The sequence below is a fragment of the Mirounga angustirostris genome, unplaced genomic scaffold (assembly GCF_029215605.1).
Source record: "Mirounga angustirostris isolate CCGP_5_RB_7025 unplaced genomic scaffold, mMirAng1.0.hap1 SCAF_10, whole genome shotgun sequence".
NCBI lineage: Eukaryota > Metazoa > Chordata > Mammalia > Carnivora > Phocidae > Mirounga > Mirounga angustirostris.
In genome coordinates this window covers 96,288,069-96,315,683 of record NW_026991718.1, presented here as the reverse complement: position 1 = coordinate 96,315,683, position 27,615 = coordinate 96,288,069, and positions in this window count along the sequence as shown.

The following is a 27,615-nucleotide window of genomic DNA, read 5'->3' as shown; positions in this document are numbered from 1 at the left end:
GAGAGACTCTGGACTCTGGGAAAAAAACTGAAGATTACAGAAGGGAGGGGGTAGGGAGATAGGGTAACCAGGTGATGGGTATAAGGAGGGCAAGTGTGGTGATGAGCACTGGGTGTCATATGCAACTAATGAATTGTTGACACTACATCAAAACTAATGATGTATTATAAGTTGGATAATTGAACATAATAAAAAAATAAAATTAAAAATTTTTTTAAAATTTTAAAAATAAATTAAAAAAAAAATTTGTGACCATAACCACCATCACCAAGTTAGACAGAATTAATGTAACTCAAACATCCTGAAACAATCCAAGCTCTGACCATAAGTTTAAGTGTTCCTCAGTTGGTAGCACCCAGAGAGCTGGCAGAAACAAAGACATATCCATTCTGAAAGAATGATCATCTTGGCTCAAAATTCCAAAGCATTCCCAGAGATGATCTAAAAGAAATGAGCTCACAATCAAATATCACCAATTACATAAGAAACAAGGCACCATGTATTATGTTAAGTGAAATAAGTCAATTAGAGAAAGACAAGTATCATATGATCTCACTGATATGAGGAATTTGAGGAACAAGACAGAGGATCATAGGGGAAGGTTGGGAAAAATGAAACAAGATGAAACCAGAGGGGGAGACAAACCATAAGAGACTCTTAATCTCAGGAAACAAACCGAGGGTTGCTGGAGTGGAGGGGGTTGGGAGGGATGGGGTGGCTGGGTGATGGACATTGGGGAGGGTATGTGCTATGGTGAGCACTGTGAATTGTGTAAGACTGATGAATCACAGACCTGTACCCCTGAAACAAATAATACATTATATGTTAATAAAAAAAAAGAAAGAAAGAAGCAAGACACCATCAGTGACAGTCAGGAAAAACAACAAATGAGATAATCAGACTAATAATGACTGCAGATATTAGAATGAACAGAAGATATAAGATAAATAGATTTTAATAAATGTAGAGATAGAGAGAGAGTTGGAAATATGATGAAGGAATAAGCAACACTCAAAACTGACCAAGTGTATTTGAAAAAGAACCAAATGGGACTTCTTAAGAAAACCATGGTAAATAAAATGAGAAATTCAATGGACAGGGAAACCAGCAGATCAGACACATCTGAGAACTGACAAAGGTATCCAGTGGTGTGTGGGAAAACGCCGCACAGAACCAGTGTGCTGGAGGACAGAGCAAAAATGTCTTGTGGGCAATCAAGGTTTCAGAAAGAAAATTAAGGGTCAATCTCTAAAGAAATAATGGCTGAGAAATTTCCAGAACTGCTCAAAGAATTACATAATCCTCAGAATCAGAAAGCACATTGATCCTGGCCAGGATAGATAAATAATAGATAGATACATACATACATAGATAAATAGATACATAGATGATAAATACATAATAGATATAGAGATGAAAATCCACATGTAAATATATCTTAGTAAAACTATATAACCCCACATTAAAAAAAGAAAAAAGAAACTCTTCTAAATAGCCAGGGAATAAGACAAATATGTGACAATTAGAGAGCTGCTTTATCAATGATGATAGAAAGCACAGGACTGTGGAATAAAATTTTACAAAGCACTAGGAGAAAAACTATTGTCAGCACAGATTTGTACAACAGTAAAGATAAATTTGGGGGGAAAAGATTAAATAAAGACATTTATAGACAAACAAAATGGAGACTTTTCTATCAATAGCTCTATCTACAGAAACTGCAAAAGATAAACTTCAAAAAGGAAAACCATCATGCCTGGAAAATCTAAGCTGCAAGAAGGAATGGCAAGCAATGAAAATGATAGACATGGGACATCTGGGTGGCTCAGTTGGTTAGGCATCTGCCTTTGGCTCAGTCATGATCTCAGGGTCCTGGGATCGAGTCCCTCATTGGGCTCCTTGCTCAGTGGGAGGCCTGCTTCTCCCTCTCCCACTGCCTGCTTCTCCCTCTGCTTGTGCTCTGTCAAATAAATAAATAAAATCTTAAGAAAAATGATAGACATGTCATGGTAATTTAAAGGAGTTAAGAAATGAGGTTGAATAAAATCCTTGACAACAACAGTATAGAAAATAGAAGGTGGTGGTTGGAGGTCAAACACTCCAAAGTAAAATCTTACTCTGTTTGGGAGAAGCATAAAGAGTGTGCTGAATTTTAGACTTTATTAAGTTTACACCAGGTAAGTGTGTAAGATTTTCTAGGGGGTATGAGGAGGCCTTCTTGGCATGGGGTGATGTTTCTTAATCTAGATGTTGATTACATGAGTATGTTCATAATGTGAAAATCCAGTAAGCTGTGCACTTACTATATGTACATTTTTCTATATTTAAATTATACTCCACTGATAATTATAAGGAGAGAAATATCTAGGATAACCACTGAAGTAAAAAAAAAAGAATATATAAATAGGATATAAGATTTCCCAACAAGGAGAGGAGAAAAGTGAATTAGAGAAATATACACATGATCCAAAAGAAGAGAAACAAAGTGAAAAAGTAAGAAAAGAAGCATAAAAAGGTAATGTAAAAAAAAGAATATATAAAATAAGATAATAAAAGAGAATTCAAATATCCGTAATCACAATCAATGTAAATTTTGTTAAAAGACAAAAATTTAGTTTTCAATAAACTCTGCTCTTCTGTCCTCTCAAAAAAAAACCAAGAAAAAAAAGATAAAAATTTACAGACCACCATATGATCTTTGAAAATGTGAAGCAAATGGTTTTTTATAAACATCAAAAATAAATGGCATGAGATATTATGCAAATACTAAGGTTGGTGTACATGTGTATAATATTACACAAAAATGGGCTTTCTGGACAAAGCATTATTCAGAGGTAAAATGGGTCACTAAAAATTGGTAAGAGTTTCAATTCACAAAAACAGTCCAAGAATTCTAAAGCTGTATGATACCAATAACATAGTTCTAAAATAAACACAATTGGCAGAAAACTGAAAGAAATTGACAAATCTATCATGGTAGTAGGAGATGCTTAACTCTCCCTTCTCTGTAACTGAATGACCAAGAAGAGAGAAAGAGGGAGAGAGAAGAATAGGATAAAAAGGATTTGAATAGGAGGGGGAAGAACAAGATGGTGGAGGAGTAGGAGACTTAAATTTCATCTGGTCACAGGAATTCACTAGATAGGGATCAAACCATTCTGAACATCTACAAACTCAACAGCAGATCGAAGAAAAGAATACCAGCAACTCTCTGAACAGAAAAGGTAACCACTTTCTGGAAGGTAGAACATGCGGAGAAGTGAATCTGAGGCGATATTCAGGAAGAGAGACGGCGGGGGAGCGGGCCTCCGTAAGCCGCTATTGGCAAGTGATAGAGCAGCAGAGCACAAAATCGGAAATTTTAGAAGTCAGCTATGCTGAGGGATGTTGCTCCAGTGGCTGAACAGGGGGTGGAACCCTCGCTGGGACAGTGTGGTCTCAGGACCGTCGGGGTCAAAGAAAGACTGGGGGTGCCTGAGTGCAGCAGAGCTCCCAGGTATTGGAGCAGGGAAGCCAGCTGCAGAGACCGAGCCCAGGAGCAGGCTCTCAGCTCAGGGTTGCCATAAACCGTGATCCGTGGCACAGTCGGGCCACTGCTCTTCCAGCAGGGACCCAACAAGCGGCAGATCCAGGGAGACTCCCCTTCCTCCCCAGGGAGGAGCGGCACAGGAGCTCACCACAGGGATCTGCTGGGTTTGGAGACTCCACACGGTGTCGTGTGTCAGAGATAGAAACACTCAGTCACAGGCTGGGTGAGCATGGAGTGCGGCCAGAGACCGGAGAGATGGGAGTAATTGCCTGCTTTTCTCTGGGGGCTCACCTAGGAGTGGGACTGCGAGTTCTCGGCTCCTCCGTGGCGGAGATTGGGAGGCCACCATTTTCACTCTTGTCCTCCAAAACTGTACGGAAAGCTTGCAGGGAACAAAAGCTCCAGAGAGCAAAACCAAGCAGATTACTTAGCCCAGACCAGCAAGGACGGGGCAATTTCGCCTCCGGCAAAGACATATGAAAACCACTGCAACAGGCCCCTCCCCCAGAAGATCAGCAAGAACAGCCAGCCAAGACCAAGTTTATCGATCGATGAGAACGGCAGAACCCCAGTGCTAGGGTAATACTGCACATAGAATTCATGGCTTTTTTCCCATGATTCTATATTCTTTCAAAGTTAATTTTTTTAACTTTCTTTTTCTTTTTTATTTAATTTTTCTTTCTCCCTTTTTTAACCAACATCTTATCAATCCCTTTTTAAAAAAATCTTTATTTTTCATTTTTAGAGTCATATTCTATCCCTTCATAGTAGTTAACCTTATTTTTGGTATATATATAAGTTGTTCTCTCTTTAAAATTTTGGGATATAGTTTCTTCTAACAGACCAAAATGTACCCTAAATCTCTAGTGTATGTCTTTGTTCTAGTCTCCTGCCTAACCACATTTCAAGAAGAATTAATACCTATTCTTCTGAAACTGTTCCAAAAATAGAAATGGAGGGAAAACTTCCAAACTCGTTTTATGAGGCTACCATTACCTTGATCCCCAAACCAGACAAAGACCCCATCAAAAGGAGAATTATAGACCAATATCCTTGATGAACATGGATGCAAATATTCTCACCAAATACTGGCCAATAAGATCCAACAGTACATTAAAAGGATTATTCACCACGACCAAGTGGGATTTATCCCTGGGATGCAGGTTGGTTCAACATCCACAAATCAATCAATGTGATACAATACATTAATAAAAGAAAGAACAATAGTCCATTAGCATGGTAAATGGTTTTCCACCCCTCACCATATGATCCTCTCAATAGATGCAGAAAAAGCATTTGACAAAGTACAGCATCCTTTCTTGATCAAAACTCTTCAGAGTACAGGGATAGAGGGTACATACCTCAATATCATAAAAGCCATTTATGAAAAACCCACTGCAAATATCATTCTCAATGGGGAAAAACTGAGAGCTTTCCCCCTAAGGTCAGGAACATGGCAGGGAGGTCCACTATCACCACTGCTATTCAACATAGTATTAGAAGTCCTAGCCAGAGCAATCAGACAACAAAAAGAAATCAAAGGCATCTGAATTGGCAAAGAAGAAGTCAAACCCTCACTCTTTGCAGATGATATGATACTTTATGTGGAAAACCCAAAAGACTCCACCCCAAAACTGCTAGAACTCATACAGGAATTCAGTCAAGTGGCAGGATATAAAATCAATGCACAGAAGTCAGTCGCATTCCTACACACCAACAACAAGACAGAAGAAAGAGAAATTAAGGAGTCGATCCCATTTACAATTGCACCCAAAACCATAAAATACCTAGGAATAAATCTAACCAAAGAGGCAAAGGATCTGTACTCAGAAAACTATAAAATACTCATGAAAGAAATTGAGGAAGACACAAAGAAATGGAAAAAAGTTCCATGCTCATGGATTGGAAGAACAAATATTGTGAAGATGTCAATGCTACCTAGAGCAATCTACACATTTAATGCAATTCCTATCAAAATACCATCCACTTTTTTCAAAGAAATGGAACAAATAATCCTAAAATTTGTATGGAACCAGAAAAGACCCCGAATAGCCAGAGGAATGTTGAAAAAGAAAAGCAAAGCTGGTGGCATCACAATTCCGGACTTCAAGCTCTGTTACAAAGCTGTCATCATCAAGACAGTATGGTACTGGCACAAAAACAGACACACAGATCAATGGAACAGAATAGAGAGCCCAGAAATGGACCCTCAACTCTATGGTCAGCTAATCTTCGACAAAGCAAAAAGACAGTCTCTTCAACAAATGGTGTTGGGAAAATTGGACAGCCACATGCAGAAGAATGAAACTGGACCATTTCCTTACACCACACACAAAAATAGACTCCAAATGGTTGAAAGACCTCAATGTGAGACAGGAGTCCATCAAAATCCTAAAGGAGAACACAGGCAGCAACCTCTTTGACCTCAGCCACAGCAACTTCTTCCTAGAAACATCACCAAAGGCAAGGGAAGCAAGGACAAAAATGAACTATTGGGACTTCATCAAGATAAAAAGCTTCTGCACAGCAAAAGAAACAGTCAACAAAACCAAAAGACAACTGACAGAATGGGAGAAGATATTTGTAAATGATATATCAGATAAAGGGCTAGTATCCAAAATCTATAAAGAACTTATCAAACTCAACACCCAAAGAACAAAGAATCCAATCAAGAAATGGGCAGAAGACATGAACAGACATTTTTCCAAAGAAGACATCCAAATGGCCAACAGACACATGAAAAAGGGCTCAACATCGCTCGGCATCAGGGAAATCCAAATCAAAACCTCAATGAGATACCACCTCACACGAGTCAGAATGGCTAAAATTAACAAGTCAGAAATGACAGATGTTGGCGGGGATGCGGAGAAAGGGGAACCCTCCTACACTGTTGGTGGGAATGCAAGCTGGTGCAGCCACTCTGGAAAAGAGTATGGAGGTTCCTCAAAAAGTTGAAAATAGAGCTACCTATGACTCAGCAATTGCACTACTGGGTATTTACCCCAAAGATACAAATGTAAGGATCCGAAGGGGTACATGCACCCGGATGTTTATAGCAGCAATGTCCACAATAACCAAACTATGGAAAGAGCCAAGATGTCCATCGACAGATGAATGGATAAAGAAGAAGTCGTATATATATATACAATGGAATATTATGTAGCCATCAAAAGGAATGAAATCTTGCCATTTGCAACAACATGGATGGAACTGGAGGGTGTTATGCTGAGCGAAATAAGTCAGTCAGAGAAAGACATGTATCATATGACCTCACTGATACGAGGAATGCTTAATCTCAGGAAACAAACTGAGGGTTGCTGGAGTGGTGGGGGTGGGAGGGATGGGGTGGCTGGGTGATAGAGACTGGAGAGGGTATGTGTTATGGTGAGCGCTGTGAATTGTGTAAGATTGTTGAATCACAGACCTGTACCTCTGAAACAAATAATACATTATATGTTTAAAAAAAAAAAAGAAGAAGATAGCAGGAAGGGAAAAACAAAGGGGGTTTGAAATCGGATGGGGAGACAAACCAGGAGAGACTATGGACTCTGAGAAACAAACTGAGAGTTCTAGAAAGGAGGGGGGTGGGGGGATGGGTTAGCCTGGTGATGGGTATTAAAGAGGGCACATACTGCATGGAGCACTGGGTGTTATATGCAAACAATGAATCATGGAACACTACATCAAAAACTAATGATGTAATGTATGGTGATTAATATAACATAATAAAAAAAAAAAAAGGATTTGAATAACAGCAGACACCAAAGCTTGCTCTTTAAAAAGTGTCATCTTTGGGAGAAACAATAATCGTTTTAAAATATGACTTCAGTACCTGAGATAAAAATACCTATATGTCTCCAGATGAGTTTGTTTAGAATACTCTCTTTAAAAAAATAAATAAAATAAAATAAAACCCTGTGAATTTTTTTCTGATTCCAAAACCAATATAATATGCTCAAATAAAATTGCAAGTTCCAGTAAGTGCACTCTTCGGTATTTGGTCTTCATTAGATATCCTTAATCACCACTGTGAGGCAGGAAGTGTTTTTAATGAGTCTGTGTTGTGAGAGTCACACACATTGTCAAACTCAGCACAGGTGACCATAGGCCAATCAATTAATTAAACCTCTCCACTCTGCTTTAATGCCTGGAAAATCACTGGTTTGAAATTTTAGAGGAGAAAACCAGGTCAATGTATTAGCTGAAGCTATAGGCTCCAATAAAGAGATTTTTTTCTGTCCAATTAGAAGGTGGATTTATTTATTTATTTTTTAAAGATTTTATTTATTTATTTGAGAGAGAAAGAGTGAGAGCATAGGCAGGGGTGGGGAATGGGGGCTGCAGAGGGAGTGGGACAAGCAGACTCCCCACTGAGCAGGCAGCACAACACAGGGCTCAATCCCAGGACCTTGGGATCATGACCTGAGCCAAAGGCAGATGCTTAACCAACTGAGCCACCCAAGTGCCCCTAGAGGGTGAATTTAAAAGTCAGGGTAAGAACTTAACAAATGCTGCTTTTGTCAATTGGAACTTTCCATATTCTCTCCCTGAGCAAGAGTCTGTATGCACATGCCGCTCTTAGGAGTCAGAAGCTTCAGCAGAAGTGGAAAATGAGATAAGGTGGAGAGCGGACTATATGTTCTGGTGTCCATTTAGAGGCAACAATGAGAACAGATCCACTGGTTTCAGATCAGGCACCCTGGTTCTTTCCCTCTTTCTCTGAAGAGCAGAAGTTCAGAGATTTGGCTAAGTATCATTCATTTTGCAACCCAACAGGGAGCCACTTACAAAGGTTTACTTTTTCTTTGGGGTAACTCCCAAGCGTGGAAAGAAATTCTTTAGATGGTCTATGTATTTGTTTTCCATTGCTTCCATAACAAATAACAGCAAACAGCTCATATAACACAAATCTATTACCTTCAAGTTCTTTAAGCCAGAAATCCAACATGGGTTCACTGAGCTAGAGTCTCGGTGTCGGCAGGGCTGCACTCCTTTCTGGTGGTTCCAAGGAAGCATTCATTTCCTTGCTCATTTGATTGTTGACAGAATTTAGTTCCTTTCCATTGTAGGACCTTCAGTTGAGGGCTGTTCTCAGCTTCTAGAGGCTACCCATGTTCCTTGGCTTGTGGCCCCATTTCTCCATCTTCATAGCTATTGGCAGTGGGTAAAGTCCCACTTATGTTTCAAGTCTCCCCACCTTCTTCCATCTATCTCCTTCCCCAGAGCTGGAAATAGATTTCTGCTTGTAAGGATTTGTGGGATTAAATTGGACCTACCTGGCTAATCCAGGCTACTCTCCCCATCTCAAGGTGCATAACCTTAATCACAGCTGCAGAATCCCTTTTGCCATCCATATAAGGTTACATAGTCACAAGTCCTAGGGATTAAATCATGGACATCTTTGGGGCTTTTGTTCTGCTAACCACAGTGGGAAAAAGAGGTGATCCCAGCACAGCTGAGGGCTCATAGTTTGGGGACCAAGTTGGCACTTCAAGCTGAGAAAAGTTTTTTCACTGAGCAGGTGGGAGCCCTGCAGTTGAGAAGGGGAATGAGGTGAGCAGTCTGGTTCTCTACTCTTTTCCTGTTCTCCTTTCCCCTCCTCTACTCCCTAGGTTCAGGGTCTGAGCCCTGAGGTGAGGAAAGTCAAGAAAGCAGAGCAGTCTTTACCGGGCTGTGGGTCTTTGCACTCCCTGGCCTGGCCAATGGTTAAAGAATCCTTTCATGAGTTCTTCAGAGGGTCCCTACAGGGCCTCTCTCTCCTATGGTTTCTTGAGCCAAGAAGGCGCATCTTTATTCAGATAATCAAATGCACCCTTCTCTCAGCTTCTGTGCATTCAGCAAGCTTTGTCCAGCATATTCCTGCTGAGATCTGCTCACCCCTTCAGTCACCACACCAGATCTCTTTCTCTGATGACCTCATTGGCCCATAGAAACAACTGTGCTCTCTCCAATCTCCAGAGGAGTCTTCCATGTGAAGGAGTACAGAATGCCAGCCTTCAGGGCTCAAGCATGTGGCGATAGATAGAGATAGAACTGGAAGCTCAGCTGTATGAAATGGGGGTCTATGAAAAGTGGGAGACCGCATTAAGAGGGTGTGGAAAGGGAGTCAGCAAGCCAAGCATCCAGTGAGCTCTAAAACAAGGTCTTAGTCTCAGATGGACTTCCCAAGAAGCAGATGCTGAGACAACAATTTGAAGGCAAGCAGTTTACCAGGAAGGTTCCTTCCACACTAGCAAGGAAGTGGGGGCATGATATAAGGAAGGAAAGGCAGCCTAAAAGGGTGTGTGCTTAGGTGAGTTATATAATGGGCAACTGAAACTTTGTGCCATGGAAGAGCCTGAGGAAACAGTGTGGAGATATCTCACCTGTGGGGCAGGGTAGCTGTGATATTGGTACCCACTCTCCCATCCCTCATTTGTTGAGTGTCCTCCCCAGGGGATGTGTGATGTTCAGGCACTTCTGACCTGTGCATACAGAGCAGCCCTGTTGAAAAGTCCCCAGTCACGACTTGCAAGAGCAGGCATCGGAAGTCATGAGCTGCACGCTGATGGAGAATTCCAGCCAGAGAAATGGTGCATCTGGGGCCGAGTGAAAGGAACGCTTATGAGAAAAGCACATAGGCTGTTACTGAGCCCTTTAGAGATAGAATATGTCCTTAAATCTGGATCGAGATTTATCTAAAAGTGAAAAGGAGGGCTTCAAAGTAGAAAGATACAGGGTTCATTGTGACGGAGCAGCCAAGACGAACACATCAAATGATAGCATGAGAACCCCGTGTCCCTTCTCATAATTTGTTTTGGTAACCTCTTTCAGCTGTGACGTTTAATTAAAGCCAGGAGGAAAGTGAGGGAGAAAATGAACATGTCAACCCGGGGAAGGGTAAGAGGTGGCTCCCAAGGTTCATTCTAAACGGGGCCATGGGCATGTCCCCCCCGGGGCACAAGGAAAGCTGTGCAAGAGCTTGGGTTTGCTGGATGCTGAGATTGTCTCCAAAGAAAAGACCCCGTGGTGCTATTTCAGGGCTGAAATGGTTTTCTTGCTCCCTCTTCTTAATTTGCTGGAGTCTAGTCCAGAGGAAATAATTAGAGCTGTTTCAGTAATGTGTTTGCTTTACCACTTTCAATTAAGGACGAGAATATAGTGAAAGAGAGAGAGAGCATGTGCACTGCAGTAGAAGGACTTTATGCAACTGACATTCCCCCATGCAAACTTGCACAGTACTTTCTTGGTTATTTTAAATGAATGAATCCCTAAGTGGTTTTCTTTTAAACAGTTTTATTAAGGTATAATTAACGCACTATAAATTGCACACATTTAAAGTATACAATTTTGATACATTTTGACAGAGATACATGATGAAAAACTGCTCTTACAATCAACAGAGTGAATGTAGCCATCATCCCGAAAGGTTCTTTGTGCTTTTAGTGAACCCTCCCTCTGTCCCTCCCTGCCTGCTACTGGCATCCCTGCCCTAGGCAACCACCTGCTTTCTGTCAGAGGTTAGTTTACATTGTTAGAATTTTGTAGATGGAACCATCCAGTGTGTACTTTTTTTTTTTTTTTAATCTGGCTCCTTTCACTCACCGTCATTATTTTGAGATTCATCTGTGGTTTCTGTTTGTTTGTTATGTTTTTATGTATCAGTAGTTCATTACTTCTTAGTGCTGAGTGGTCTTCAAGTTTTCAGGTTTGCAAAGTCAGGTATTTCTTTAATTCAGAGACATGTACATTGTAGTCTGTTCCTAGGGTCGCCTTCACAAATGACCACAAACTGAGTGGCTTTAAACAACAGAAATGTATTCTCTCTCAGTTCTAGAGGCTAGAATCCCAAAATCAAAGTGTCAGCAGGGCCACGCCCCCTCTGAAGATTCTAGGCAAGAATCTGTTCCATGCCCTTCTTTTAGCTTCTGGTGTTGCCAACAATTTTTGGTGTTGCTTGGCTTCTAGGCACATGACTTCCAGCTCTGCCTGCTTCTTCAGGAGGCATTCTCCCTTGTATGTCTTTCTCTGTGTCTCTTCTCTTCTTAGAAGGCCACTAGTCATCTTGGGTTATGGGCCCACTGTGCTCCAGTATGACCTCATCTTAACTAATTACATCTGCAATGCAATCCCATTTCCAAGTAAGTTCACATTCTGAGGTTCCAGGAAGGACATGACTTTGAGGGGGACACTATCCCACCTGGTTCAGTCATCCCTCCCCATTAAACTTTATATGGCTATTTAAATTAAATTAGGAAGACAGAGTGATTTTTTTTTTTTTAATTCTTGACATACCTTGAGATAATGTGAGCCAGGACTCAAATTTTCTAAAGTGTATTCCAAATAATTACATGTGAAATCATATTCTCTAAAAATAGGATAGCGTGGTCAAAAAAATTTGGTGGATGTGGGGTTAAAAAAAAGTGTCTTTATTGTAGCTTTAGCAAATCTTTAACATGTATAACTGGAATAAACTTGGCTCTTTTCATTGCCTTTCTCAGCACAGCATTGCTTTCAGAAGAGCTACAAAAGAATTGAAAGGCAATTTAAATCTTTATTGCAGAATTCTTGAAAAACACCACAAGGGAAATACACTACATTATATATAGTAAAAATGTACCCCAAATCCTCATCCATGTCCCCCAAGCCTACTGATCACCTCACAGCAGCTGCCCCCAAATTGTAGAGTTGTCCCTTTAAATAAACCTCCCTAAACCTCTCCCCACCAAATAAAAACTGATCTTGACTCTTCTGTCCTATCCTCCTCTCCCACCTGCCCAAATTCACTTTTTTAGAAAGAGGGAAAGCTCTGTTCTTTCTAATTTAGAAAAATTCAGCCTTTAGGAACATCTGATTTTCCTTCCTAACCTCTTGGCTAATGCAAACACACTAAAACCGTCTTAGAAGAGTACAAAAGGAAGGGTGGGGAAGGTTTTGAACAATGAGGAGTTTTCCTGAACTACGGCGTATGGGCATGGCTGAACCAAGAGCTGTTGAAGGAAGGAAAATGGTGGCCACTCAGAAACATGGTTCTTCCCTTTGCTGAACTCCAAGGCTTTCTGGAGCACTCCTACACAATGAAAATTGTTATCTTTGATGCCCTTGGTTGGCCTACTTGAAAACAGTCTGCCCAGATGGACTTCTCCCTGCCAGCTTCCAGATAATCAGTTTACACACACAAAAAAATGTGCAAACAAGATTTACTGTTCCCAGACTGTCAACAGTCTCACTTTCTTCCATCTTATGACTCCTGTTTTTGCCTTTATTCTCTGGCTCAATCCACCAACTGATTCCTTCTCATGTGAATAAACAATCTTCCTGCAAAACAAACTAATAAGCATGATCTAACAAATGTCTTTGGATTGTTCTTTGACAAGAAACATTATTTCTTTTCATCTTGGTCACATAAATTAGACTTCACTATGAATATCCAAGTGGGATATACCATGTACTCCAGCCTTTTCTAAAGTTCCACATTTGCCTTTTGAGCCTTTTTAATGAAATGGGAGAGGCTTCAGATGCTGATTCCAACCCCCTCTCCTCCTTCTTTCCCCATTTAACAGTGCTGTTATCAATTGGATAACTGCCAACTCTGCTGCCAACTCACAATGTTTTCAGTCAGGAACCACTAAAAACTGGGCAACCAGTCCACTGATCATGTACCATACATAGGATATACTCAAAATACAGTTTAATTTTTTTCTACCATTTTCCCTTTAATGTAAATTCCCTGCCCTTGGGTAAAAAGTTCAGCAAGTCAAATGAATTAGGCAATAGAGAGTATTATGGCCGTTAAAACAACACACAAAGCCTCAATTTAGAAGTTAGAATAAGCAGTCCTTAATAGTAATGAAATAACTGACTATGGCTTGTCACTTTTCAGGGGGTATAGGCAGGGGTGTCCTTCTCCATTCTTTACCCATACTGCTCTCTCCCACACATGCTGACTGCACAGCCTGCCCCTTTGGGGACTGGCCCAGGAAGAACTGCGCTTGGGAAAAGGCCATGCTATGACATACTGGGTGACTTTATTGTCTTATGTCAGGATTCTCTGGAGCCAGATAAATAATTGCACACCTTCTTTCTATGGAGTATCTTTGTGGGTTCTTCTGGATGCAGATCCCACAGTGTAGACCATGGTTCTCCTTTGGCCAGCCACTCCATGTCTAGCCCATGGTTCACATTCTCACCATTGGGGGTCTCATCATCTCTTCAAGGTGGTCCTCTTGCCCAGGACCTGAAATGACACTGGAGAGCTCTCTTCCAGGGCCAATAGTTGGTCCATAGGAGACACTCATACACATTGTGTCCCATGGGGAACAGGGAGTACATTCATTTACCACATGCAACAGGCTCTCACATACCACCACCAAGGGTCTCACCAGATCTTCCCCTGACCTCTGGATTTCCTGGGGTAGGAGAAAGTCTTCTTTCTTTCTTTCTTTCTTTCTTTCTTTATTTTTTATTCTTATGTTAATCCCCATACATTACATCATTAGTTTTAGATGTAGTGTTCCATGATTCATTGTTTGTGCATAACACCCAGTGCTAGGAGACAGTCTTCTATCTCAAGTTCTCTGAGTGGTCCCACAGAGCAATTCCCCCAAGCAAGTAGGCTTGAGAAGAGGGCACATACAACCTCTCTACACCTAGCAACACAGTCTTGTCTAGATTTTGTACTCATCACAAAATCCTCTCTGTACATCTACACTCTCTTGAGCCCAAGATGAGTAGCCCAAAAGTTTTAAAACTGGTTTTCTTCTATTTTCTTTGTAAATGATGCAAGTGTTATTCTGACTCCTAACTTTAGAATTTCTTTTCTATTGTACTGTACCTTGATTTTCATTAGGAACTTTAGTTTTAAGATTCTGTTAGAATAAGACATGTGTCAGAGGGAAAAAAGTGCTAGCATACCCTTTCTCTAAGAAAAAAAAAAAAGAATCGGGCGCCTGGGTGGCTCAGATGGTTAAGCGTCTGCCTTCGGCTCAGGTCATGATCCCGGGGTCCTGGGATCGAGTCCCGCATCGGGCTCCCTGCTAGGCGGGGAGCCTGCTTCTCTCCCTCTGCCTCTGCCTCTCTCTCTCTCTCTGACTTTCATGAATAAATAATAAAAAAAAAATTTTTAAAAAGAAAAAAAAAGAATCCAGAAATTAGATAGGCCTAGCATTATGTGATCTTTTTCTTTGATGCTGTACTGACCTGATTCTCTATGTATACATAATGTAGGGGAAAGGACGACCTATGCAAATGTGAAAAAATCATGACTCAGAGCAAAAAAAAAGTAACAAAGTTAAATTTTAGGTACTTTGAAGCTTTTAAAAAAATATTTATTTATTTGAGAGTGAGAAGGAGCAAACTCATGGAGGGGGGCCCTGGGGAGGAGGAGAGTCAGAGAGAGAGGGAGAGAAAGAATCCCAAGTAGACTCCCCGCTAAGCACACAGCCCGACGTGTGGCTCAATCTCACGACCCTGAGATCATGACCCTGAGCCAAAATCAAGAGTCAGATGCTTAACTGACTGAGCTACCCAGGCACCTCTAAGTACTTTGAAGTTATAAACAGTATATTCTAAGCTCCAAAACAATTTCTGAGCTAAAACATTTTTAAATAGTTAATTTTTAAAATGAAACCATCCAGATGTTCAGCAATAAGTTATTTATGAAGCAAATAGATGTAGTTTATATTCTGGATAACCATGCAATAATTACAAATAATAATTTAGATCTAGATCCAAACAGTTTTTGAGTTGTAATATCCTTTAGTAAGTATGTATGTGTTCATAAAAAAATATTGGAAAGGATAAACACCTATATACTAAGAGAAGTCAGTTCTAAGTGGTAGGATTATGGGTAATTTTCAGTTTTACTTTATATTTTTTTTACATTCTCTGATTTTTTTATAGTGAACACTATATGTTTCTTTGTTTTTTTTAAGATTTTTTATTTATTTATTTGACAGAGAGAGAGAGCGAGAGCGGGAACACAAGCAGGGGGAGTGGGAGAGGGAGAAGCAGGCTTCCCGCTGAGCAGGGAGCCCGATGTGGGGCTCGATCCCAGGACCCTGGGATCATGACCTGAGCCGAAGGCAGACACTTAACGACTGAGCCACCCAGGCACCCCGAACACTATATGTTTTAATACCTTTTATAGTGAGAAGAAAAACAAGAAAGATGTTTTCATTGAGATGAAATTTACTTCTCCCAAAAATGGAAGGTTTTTTTAACCAAAATGATTATGTTTGTGTTTACTGTTATGAAATTCAGTAAGTGTACTTTTATAATACTTTTTATGTATTTCATAATATCATTTTATGTATTTTATAATACATAAACAGATTTCAATTCTGAATTAGGCAGTTTTTGCATGTGACCATATCAGTGACAATTTTTTAAAGATATTGACAAGCCAGGCCATTTGCAAACAGATCTGTTTATAGTCTCACAATTTAATGTATATTCTTTTTACTCAGTGGTTGTAAACTGGTCATAGGCAAAAATTTAGCCTTGATTTGCACAGTCCTTCTGAGATTGTTAAGCAGATTACTTCTATCAATATTGAGCCAGGAGTTGAGCTTGAAGTCACCATTGCAGAGGCTTAAAATCAACCTTTTTAAGAAATTGATTATTGGTTGTTCAAAAAAATAAGATTAAAATTTGTGAGCATTTTCCCAAGCAAACAATAGGAATAGATCCTTTAAAAATGAGTGCATTATCTTTCAAGACTCCTGTGAAAATAGATTGCTTATCAATACTTGATACATACATTGTGTCTACAATTTCCAACATATAGGTTTCTAGTCTGCATGTTTCTTTGAATACATATGTCACAGTCACTATAATATAACCATACACTTCACTGACATCAGCTCTTCCTAGATCCCACAAGGAGGACATTTAACTGCCAGCGTAATGCATTTGAAGAGAGTAGAGAGCAGTAACGGGCCTTAATATGTGCAGTGTGTTCCTACTCGGCCTTCCTTGGGTATCGTAACACTTACGGATATAGAGTGTGGAACCAGAATGATCTGGTATAACATTTTCTTTTAATTGGAGTTTCTATTTCTGTCACTGTTTCATTCGCTTACCATAATAGCTTAAACCATAGCAATTGGCAGAAGCATCGTTGTTGGTTTGGACTGAAGACAAAGGGACACATGCAAGGGTTTTATTTCCAAAGAGGCTTGGAGAGGAATTTAGGATTTTGCTTAGATTTTGCTGGGGGAACAAATGAGATCTGAAAATAGCTAAGTGCACATTGAAACCGGATTCCTGAGGAGTCTGTGCCTCCAACAACACCTGAGGAGTCCTCCTAACTCCTTGTCCACTGCCAGCCATTTTGAGCCAAAGCTTAATTTTTATAACTTGAAAGGCGTATTTTCCTGCACATGGGGAGACAAGGAACTTGGAACCCTGGCATTTGCTGGGAGCTAATATCCAAAACCATCAACACATTAGCCCATAAAATGTGAGCAGGCGACTTTGTCCTCACATAATGGATGGTGACCTTTTTGGTGGTTTCCATTTTTGTTTGGAGGCAGGAAATGCTGAGTGTGGAGAACTGTATTTGTATCTGCTGTTTTTGGGTCTACATGAGCTATTAAAGAACACTTTCTAAGTAGCCTGTCCTGTTTTGCTTCCAAAAGTTGAGTCCTGCCTTTCCCAAGAATCCATTGCATTGGTTCCCAAACTTGATTATGCACTGTTTCCCATTTTCTGAAATTATGCAAGCTATTTAAAAGCCACGTAAAACAATGAAATATGAGTGCAAAGAGATTTTTACATTTTTTAAAAATAAAACTAAGTGGACTACTTTGGAAAATCTCAATGAAGGTGAATAACTTTAAAAACTGCTATGAATTAAAAGTGGCATGACTGGGTGCCTGGGCGGCTCAGTTGGTTAAGCGACTGCCTTCGGCTCACGTCATGATCCTGGAGTCCCTGGATCGAGTCCCGCATGGGGCTCCCTGCTCGGCAGGGAGTCTGCTTCTCCCTCTGACCCTCCCCCCTCTCATGTGCTCTCTCTCATTCTCTCTCTCAAATAAATAAATAAAATCTTTAAATAAAAAAAAAATAAAAGTGGCATGACTATAAAAGATGGGGGAGAAAATGTCAAAAGTAGGAAGATTGTACATTCGGATTATTTTCCAATTGTTTTTTCTGCTGTTGTCATGGTGATTTAATTCCTGTTCCTCTTTAAAGAGTTTAAAAATCGGAACTGATATGTGAGTCTGGGTATGGTTTATGCAAAAAAACGCTAAGCAGTCCTGAGCACTAGCAGTTGCTAACTGATCCATTTGCAGGATCGGCCTCGGATCCTATGCCCAGAGATTTCGTTGGTCTAAACCCAGTGAGATATGAGCTTCTGGATTTCTAAAATTCCCCAACTAATTCTAATATGTGGCCAAGTTCAAGAACACTGCTCTAGAACAGTGCTTCTCAGACTTTACCGTACAGTGATCACCTGCAGATACTGTGAAACGCGGATTCTAATTCAGTGGGTCTGCAGTGAGGTAGCTGGAGGTTCTGCATTTATAGCGAGCTCCCAAGTAATGTTGATGTTGCTTGTCCAGGAAGCACTTTGAGTAGCCAAGTATTAGGGTATGAAACGAGGACCCCGTCCAGCTTGGTTGGCAGCCTCACTGCATTTGCAATCACCTGAAAGTTTTGAAAAATACCGAGGCCTGAGTCTCGTCGACAGGGATTCTGATTTGACTTTTGGGTGATTCCCTTGTGCATGCAAGGTGAGAGCCACTTCTCTAGAAGGTGATGGGTTAAATTGTGCACTTGACAGAGAACATTTGTGTTGAGCCATCCTGTCTGTGCTCTGCTGCTAAAATATATTGTTTGTTTTCTGTCCTCAGGATGGTTCCCCAGTTCTTGCCCATTCTCTCCCCCTTCACTTATAAAATCAGTCTGTTGATTAAGGGTCCCCTCGAATAGCCCATCTCCTGACACCATTTATTCCCATAGGACTTGCCCTATACTAGCAATCAACTCTGGAGACTCTGAAAGCATAAACAAGTCACTCTTTTGAGAACAAAGGCCATGCATTATTCTTCCCAGATCCTTCAAACTCAGCTCCTGGAGCTGTAGAAATAGCACATGGGTTTGGTGCCAGCCAGATGCCATTCTCTGTAGAAAGCTAGCATGGTGACAGGTTTCAGCTGCTGTGAGTGTTTCATGAGTCCATGAGCTGAGAGGCCTGATGTGGAGAAAAGCTGGAGAGAGAATAACCCTCTCTGGAGAAAATCTTTGGGAATGCAAAGAGCAATTTGGATGTCTAAATTCACACCAAAAATTAGAATGTTGAACTTGATATAGCTCTTGGAATGACTGAATTAAAACTTATTATGAAGCTTCAAACCAACAAAACTTTGTGGTTCATTGTAGAAGATCAAGAGCAGCATTCTTCCAGAGATTGAACACTTGAAAAGAATTCGTTGAGCATTGACTATGGGCTGCTGATCACAGAAATGCTCATGTGTACCTGAGGGGCCAGGCTCCTAGCATATAACTTCAAGAAAGAGTAACTTCAAGAAAGGTGTACCTGAGGGGCCATGTGTACTGAGGGGCCAGGCTCCTAGCATATAACTTCAAGAAAGAGTAACTTCAAGAAAGGTAAATACTCACCTTTGCATAACAGATACTATTTATCTTGTAGTGTGTTTATGTTACATTCATTCTACCATTTAAACCTCCGAAGAATCTGCTATTTTTCTCATATTATACTGCACAGCACTTTATGATTTTCAAAATATATTCCCACCCATTATCTCTTTTGATCCTCATAATAACCTATAGGATAGGCTGCAATTATCCTCCTTTCAGACATGAGGAAACCGAGACTCAGAGAGGTTAAGTAGCTTGCCCAAGGTCACACAGCCAGGAGGTAATAGAGTTTAGATTTGAACCCAGATTTGGCCAAGTGCTCTATACCCTCACTTTGTGATGAATAGCTAACTCACTCAGAGTAACCACACTATTTGTGTCTCTTAAGGCTGATTTATCAGGCTAAACTTACCATTTCTTTTTTTCACAAGACATCTAGCATCTCCCTACAACAAAATTGTTCAAGGCTCCTGAGAAACCAGTTGTTTTGGAAGCCACACAAAGGAAACAATGTTATTTTTACAGTGAATACTCTGTTAAGTGCTCCTTCTAATTTCCTGGTTTCCAACTCTCTGCAAACTATGGAAACACTGAATTTTGTAGTGGTCCACTCCATTTACCTATAGGGAAGACTATCTAGAGCTAAACAAGTAGTATAAAAGCTTAAAATGTTAGTTCCAAAGAAGAAAAGATGTCAGAATGAACTCTGAGTGTGTGGCAGATTGCATTTTCTGAAACTGGTCACATTAATATCTCCCTACCATATGTCCCTCTTCCATGGTGATTTGGCATTTCTCCCATGGAGAAATGGGGTCTATGTTCCTCTCCTTGATTCCGGGTAGGTTTTGTAGTCACGAACAGAAGCACCGTTATGTCCCTTACAAGGCTAAGTCATACATAAAAGGTGATATATCTTCCATTAGTTCCCTTGGATGCTCCTGTTAGAATCCAGCCACCACGCTGTGAGAAACCCAAACTAAACTCATTGGAGAAATCACCAAAAAAGGCCCTGTGCACCTGTTCCAGCCAAATAGCCAGTATCACCATCAGACCTGTGAGTCCAGATACCTCCCGATGATTCTAGCCCCAGCCATCAAGATATACCTTGCCTTTCCGTCTTTTCGGCTAAGATTCCAGACATCTTGGAACAGATACAAGCCATTTCCATTATGTTCTACCCAGATTCCTCACCCGTAGAACCCACGATCATCAGAAAATGGCTGCCTCATGCCACTACACTTTAAGGTGACTTGTTATGTGGCAACAGATAACTGATACAGGATGACTGATTTTTCTATCATTTATTATGACTATAATATCAAGCTTTCAGGATAATTGAACCATTAAATCTGAGGCTGTTACATGTAATTTAAGCACATTAGAAATCCAGACGTATAGTTTATAGTCTCTGTAGTAAAATAAAAATGATAGGTGTGTTTGAAATAAAAGATGAAACAATTCTAAATGTTAAACGCTAATGTAATTGCTAACCACACATCATTGAGTAGGCATGCAAATAATAATGCACAAAGAAATCACGAATATTAAACTATAATTCAAACAGCATATTCTAGAAAAATTGGGGAAATGCCTGGTTATTTTTTTTAATGACCTACTTAGGGATATCAAAGCACAATTACAGCTGAAACTTAATTTGCAAATGACAAAATAGCTAATTACATTTTATTTAAGCAAAATGAAGACAGGTCAATAAACAAATTAGAACTGAGTTTTATTTTCATGTCATTTGTTCATGCGTGTAATGTTATTCTATTTATTTATTTTCTCTTCTCATGAACAGGGGAGTAGAAAAATGAAAGGGAATTGGGAAAAATTGGTTCAGAGAAATATATACATATTTCTATACATACATCTTAGTTTTCTAATATATATATTAATTTTGTGTGGATTTTAGTTCCTTCAAAAATTTAATGAGCTGTTAGCATCTCCAGTTTTGGAAAACTGTTGGTTTTAAATATAGTAAACAGGGCGCCTGGGTGGCTCAGTTGTTAAGCGGCTGCCTTCAGCTCAAGTCATGATCCCAGGGCCCTGGGATCGAGCCCTGCATCGGGCTCCCTGCTCCACGGGAAGCCTGCTTCTCCCTCTCCCATTCTGCCTGCTTGTGTTCCTTCTCTCGTGTCTCTCTCTGTCAAATAAATAAATAAAATCTTTAAAAATAAATAAATAAATAAATAAATAAATAAATAAAGTAAACATACAGCAATGAAACAGGCCAATCAATTACCTCTCTATTGTGTTGCAAGATGCCCACCTTGGGACTTGCTAGTTTATTTGTCTTTTCTTCTGGATAGAGGAGGAAGGACCTCAGGGCAAAAGAGCTACTAATTAGTAGCACTTATATATATATATATATATTAGTGAAAAAGTTTGAAATATTGCAAGAATTACCAAATGTGACACACAGATACAAAATGAGCAAAAGCTATTGGAAAAATGGCACTGATAGACTTCTTCCATGCAGGGTTGCCACATACCTTCAATTTATCAAAAAAAAAAAAAAAAAAGCACAATGACTGTGAAGCTCAACAAAGCAAAGTGCAATAAAACAAGGTACATCTGTATAATAAAAAAGGGGGGATACAAACAGAGGGGGAGCCCTAGAATCTTTGAGATCAGATTCTCCTTTATTCACCTCCTCTTTAAGTACAGAATGGAGGGACCCCAATTCAAGAAAACAGCCCTCTTTGCACTCTGTTAAAAAAGAAACAAAGAGCCCAAGTTGGACCCCTTTGCCCCCTAGGGTCAGCAAACCAAGACTTAATTATAGTTCCCATGTATCCCAGGGATGTGATCTTTTTTTAAAAAAAAAAAATTTTATTTATTTATTTGAGAGAGTGAGAGAGCACAGGAGCGGAGGGGAGGGGCAGAGAGAGAGGGAGAAGCAGATTCCGCTGAGCTGGGAGCCTGACGCAGGGGCTCAATCCCAGGACCCAGGGATCATGACCTGAGCTGAAGGCAGCCGCCTAACTGACTCATCTGCATGATAAAAACCTTGCAGTTCCCATCCTCACAAAAAGGACAAGCAGAAATCCTTTCTTTTCTTTAGCTAATAACCTCTTCCCCTACCCTCCCGTCTATAGAAAACTTCCATTTCGTACCAATGAGAGTTTCTCTTCTTGCCAGATGGGATGCTACCCTATTTTTTTTTTTAAGATTTTATTTATTTATTTGACAGAGAGAGGGAACACAAGCAGGGGGAGGAGTGGGAGAGGGAGAAGCAGGCCTCCCGCTGAGCAGGGAGCCCAATGCGGGGCTCCATCCCAGGACCCCGGGATCATGACCTGAGCCGAAGGCAGACGCTTAACGACTGAGCCACCCAGGCGCCCCGGATGCTACCCTATTTATGAATCACTTAATAAAGCCAATTAGATCTTCAAATTTAATCAGTTGAATTTTTTAACATCTCCCTCTTTATGATTTTGTAGAATGGATTAATATTACATGCAGGGGGGTGGAACCCTAAAGCAACTTGCTTCTAAATGAGGTTTCTAAAATCTGCTCTTCTCAGAATTTACAAACAAAACAAAGTTTTTTATTTTTTATTTTTTTATTTTATTTTTTTTAAAGATTTTATTTATTTATTTGACAGAGAGAGACAGTGAGAGAGGGAACACAAGCAGGCAGAGTGGGAGAGGGAGAAGCAGGCTCCTCGCTGAGCAGAGAGCCTGATGCGGGGCTGGATCCCAGTACCCTGGGATCATGACCTGAGCCGAAGGCAGACGCTTAACGACTGAGCCACCCAGACGCCCCCAAAACAAAGTTTTTTAAAGGTGCAAATGCTCATAGCCATCTCTGCCACTTTATTACACATTATGCTCTCAAGCCCAGAAGCAAAAGTCATTTTGGGGGAGTTTATTTACATTTCTGGGGAAGAATTCCTGTTTTTGTATTTCATCTTTTTTCCCCAAAAATAAAACCTAAAACTTACAGATAATTCCTCTTTCTTCTTTAAATCATTATTCAATAAATATATTAAAATTCTACCAGTTTAAAAAAAAGGAGGGACAGCGGAGGGGGGATGGGGCACATTTCCTGTGGCTCAGGAGAAAAGACTTGTTTAATAGAATTAAATTAAAAATTGAAATCAGAATATGAATAAAGAAGAATTTCAGCTGCCAGCCAGGGGTCTCTTCCAAGGACAAATCATTGGACAGACAATATTGTGAATCTGATATCCATTGCAATCACCTGGGGGCATTCTGAGACCTACCGGCTTAGGTCCTATTGACTGACATGCAGATTTAATAGGGTTCCTGTGGGTCCCAAGTGTAGGGGTCCTAAGCTCCTGGGGTGATTCTAATATACAAAGATAGGTGAGGACCCATTTAGACAAGGGAGTTCTGACTGCATTCTACAAGGCTTGCAGGAGATGGAAAGACACAAATGTCCAAATGCCACTCTGCTGAGCCTCGAAGTGCCACGTATGGTAGTAGGTACCTAAGGAGAAGGTGCAATTTAGATTTCTTAAACTTTTTTTTTTATTTACAGTATTTTCCTCTCCAACATGCTGCCTGCCTTAAATGAAGGCTTGCTTGCCAAGGATATCTATAGCAGTGGAGTGACTCTTGTTTTTCTTCTTTTAATTTTGTCTCTCAGGCCAGATTCATTCTTTTTGAATCCCGACCAGTTAAATTACTGATTTGCGTGACCTAGAGGAATGATGAGAAATGAGGGGAATCCCACTTTAGGGATATTCAGAATAAATTCAAGCAAATTTGGCTAATGGAGCATGGCCTCCAGTCTGAGCAGGTGTAGAGGCTAAAACTTGCAAAAAAAAAAAAAAAAAAAAAAAAAAAAAAAAACCCAGCTCATGTAGGCAAGTTTCACACTTGGTTTTCAGGAAACAGGATGGCACCTGCTATTTACTTATGCTTCTCCAAATGCAGGTGTTTTTGAATCTAAATTTGAGTGGGCTGGCATTTCTTCCAAACAAGCTTTGCACTACAGCTCTTAGAGTCTTAAATAACTCAACATATTTATAGGTAAGGGTCTAACTTGGGCTACAAATCAAATACAGCCACTGCTGTCTTTGCTCCAGAACCATAAACTTACACACAGTTATGGAAGTGCCCCTCGCTTCTCCTGAGGCTCTGGCTGAGAAATGTCAACTGCTTAATGGTACCTTGAAGAGGTGGAAGTCCATGGGTAGAGGAGGTCAAGTGGTTTGCTTGATGTCACAGCCCTGCAATGAAGTTGAGAGATAAATAGAACCCAGCCTTCTGCTAGTGACCCAAAGTATTTCCCCAGTTGCCACTTGATACTGTGTGTGTGTGTGTGTGTGTGTGAATATGCCTGAACAGACTCCATATGTGTTTTTATGCATGTTAATAAAAGTGTTTCATCATAGAAAGAGAGGTGGCACACAACTTGAAATGTCTGTTGTGTTTATAAAGAATGTCTGCGATTTCCAATCCAGTGAACCATCAGGAAGTGAAGGGATTGTATGTAATTGATAGTTCTCAAAAATGAAGCAAGGGAGACGCCAAAGGCACATTATCGGTATCAGAATCCCCCATGGGAATGAACACGTTTAAGACCTTGGAATCAAATTTCTCAGGTTCCAATTCTAGTTCCATTATATAAGTTCTCTGTGGCTCAGTGTTCACATCTACAAAATGGAGTGTTTGGGGGTAGTCAATGAGCTAATACCTGTAAGGTACTGACAACAGTAGCTGGTACATCATCCCAGTATAAGCTAGAAAATAAAATATGTCAACACTGATGGATTGACCAGGGTCCTTCGGTTTTTCTTTCTACATTGTGGTGAGGAGGCTGTTTCTTCCATTTTTTAACAGAACTCTTAGTTTTGTTTTCTGAAATGTGCCTGAGATCTGTCCCCCTTTAGTCTTTTCCCACTGCCATCATTACAAGAGTGAAGGTTCCTTTCCCAGGGGCCAAGCTAGCACAGAAACTACTCAGTTGCTCTCCTTGCCTCTGCATTCTGTCCCAGATTTCCCATTGGCTCTGTTTGTCCACTGCTGCTTTTATCTCGCCAAGCATGCCCGGCTCAGCATCCCCTGCCTGCCACACCAAGCCTAACCCTGTGCTGTTTCTACCACTTTCACAACCTAGACTCCACCCACCACCCCTGCCCCAGAACACTCCCCCTTGTGGGCCAGGTGCACAGACACCGTGCTAAGTGATGAGTTGCCTCTTTGGCTAAGTCAGTCATTGGTCTCCTTGTGGACTGAGTCCCATAGGATTTGCATTCTCTGAAAGGAGAAGGATTTTCCAAACAGGGTGGTAGCAGTGAGAAAAGAAACAAAGGAAGCAATAAATCAGATGGACATTCTGAAGCCCAGAAGTGGCAACATTTCAAGACTCCAGGAGGAATGAAAAGTAGCTTGATACTGTTAATCCCATCTGTTTTAACATGCAGTGAAGCCTCCTCCCTCACCCAGAACAGAAGTAATCAGTGCGCATCAATTTACTGATTATGTCACAGGAAGCATTAATGTATTATAACCTTATATTCTTTGTTTAAAATCTACAAGATTATGTGAGGAAATCATTTTGAGCTCTTAATTTTTAAGTCTTCTACTCTTCATTCCTGTGGTGAGTTTCTTTTTTCTCCCTTCCCTCCCTTCCCTTCCCTTCCCTTCCCTTCCCTTCCCTTCCCTTCCCCTCCCCTCCCCTCTTCTTCCCTCCCCTCCACTCTCTTGCCCTCCCCTCCCCTCGCCTCCCCTTCTTTTTCCTTTCCTTTGTTAGTTTTGTTTCTCTCTCTCCAATGGTGCAGTGCACATCCTCTGTTTTCCGCCCACTACTTCTTTTTTTTTTTACTTTTTCCATTGTGATGAGAATTTTTAAGATTTACTCAACATCTTTCAAATATACAATTCAATGTTGTTAACTATTATCACCATGCTGTACTTTACATCCTCAGAACTTACTTATCTTATAACTGTAAGGTTTTTTAAATTTTTTATTGTTATGTTAATCACCATACATTACATCATTAGTTTTTGATGTAGTGTTCCATGATTCATTGTTTGTGCATAACACCCAGTGCTCCATGCAGAATGTGCCCTCCTCAATACCCATCACCAGGCTAACACATCCTCCCACCCCCTCCCCTCTAGAACCCTCAGTTTGTTTCTCAGAGTCCATCGTCTCTCATGGTTCGTCTCCCCCTCCGATTTCCCCCCCTTCATTCTTCCCCTCCTGCTATCTTCTTCTTTTTTTTTTCTTAACATATATTGCATTATTTGTTTCAGAGGTACAGATGTGTGATTCAACAGTCCTGCACAATTCACAGTGCTCACCATAGCACATACCCTCCCCAGTGTCTATCACCCAGCCACCCCATCCCTCCCACTCCACCCCCCACTCCAGCAACCCTCAATTTGTTTCCTGAGATTAAGAATTCCTCATATCAGTGAGGTCATACGATACATGTCTTTCTCTGATTGACTTATTTTGCTCAGCATAACACCCTCCAGTTCCATCCACATCGTTGCAAATGGCAAGATCTCATTCCTTTTGATCCGCCCACTACTTCTGTAGGAGCACCGCTTCTCTTGTCCCAGCCATGGGTTTCAAGGCGGAACTGCTGGTCACAGAACCCCATCATTCTGGCTGTGGCTGAGCCAGTGGAGTCCTTTCCTAGGATTTTTGAAAGTCTCACCCTGAAGCCTACTGCAAGCTGTGTCTCGCATGGGCCACTGTATAATAGCCTCCAGTTGGGTCACTGCCTCCCCTGCCTCTGCTCCTACCCCCACAGACTGCTTTCCTCATAGCAGCCAGAGGAATCTTTTCTCTAAAACTTTATTCAAATCATGTCAATTCTCTTCTCAGTTCCCTCTTTTGATTTGCCATCCCATTCTAGATGAAATTCAGGATTTTCTCCACTTCCCACTAGCTCTGTCATTTCATCTCTAGCCACTCTCCTCCTACTGCCAATCTGTTCCTTGTATAGGCCAGACACAGTCCCACTGCAGGGCCTTTGCACATGTCCATTCCTCTCCCTAGAACAGTCTTTCCACCAGAAGTGGCTACCTTTCCCCACATTTAAGTTTCTGCTCAAATGGCACCTTCATAGAGAAGTCTTCCCTGAGCTTTCCACACAAAATAACCCCTAGCTTCCACTCTCTGTCCACGTACCCTGTTTCCTTATTTGTCTTAACACTTAACATTACCTGACATTCACAGTTTTCTAAGTATCAGGGTCTCCTCCTACTGAAATGTAACCTTTACAAGAGAAGGGAATGTCTCTATTTTTGTTCCCTACTGTCTCCCCAGCATTGAAAACCATGATCCACACAGTGCATCCTCTAACTATCTGTTGAATGAATGCCTTCCTAAACCATGCCCTTGTCGAATACTTCTACATGGATGTGTCTTCAACCAAGTCCTAAGAGACTTCAAAAGGTCACATTAATAAATGTCTTAGGTAATGAATGAACAAGGAAAAGCTTCAGAAGTAATCTTATCAAACCTCCTCTTTTTAAAGAGGAGAATATGAAACCCAGAGTGGGTGGAGC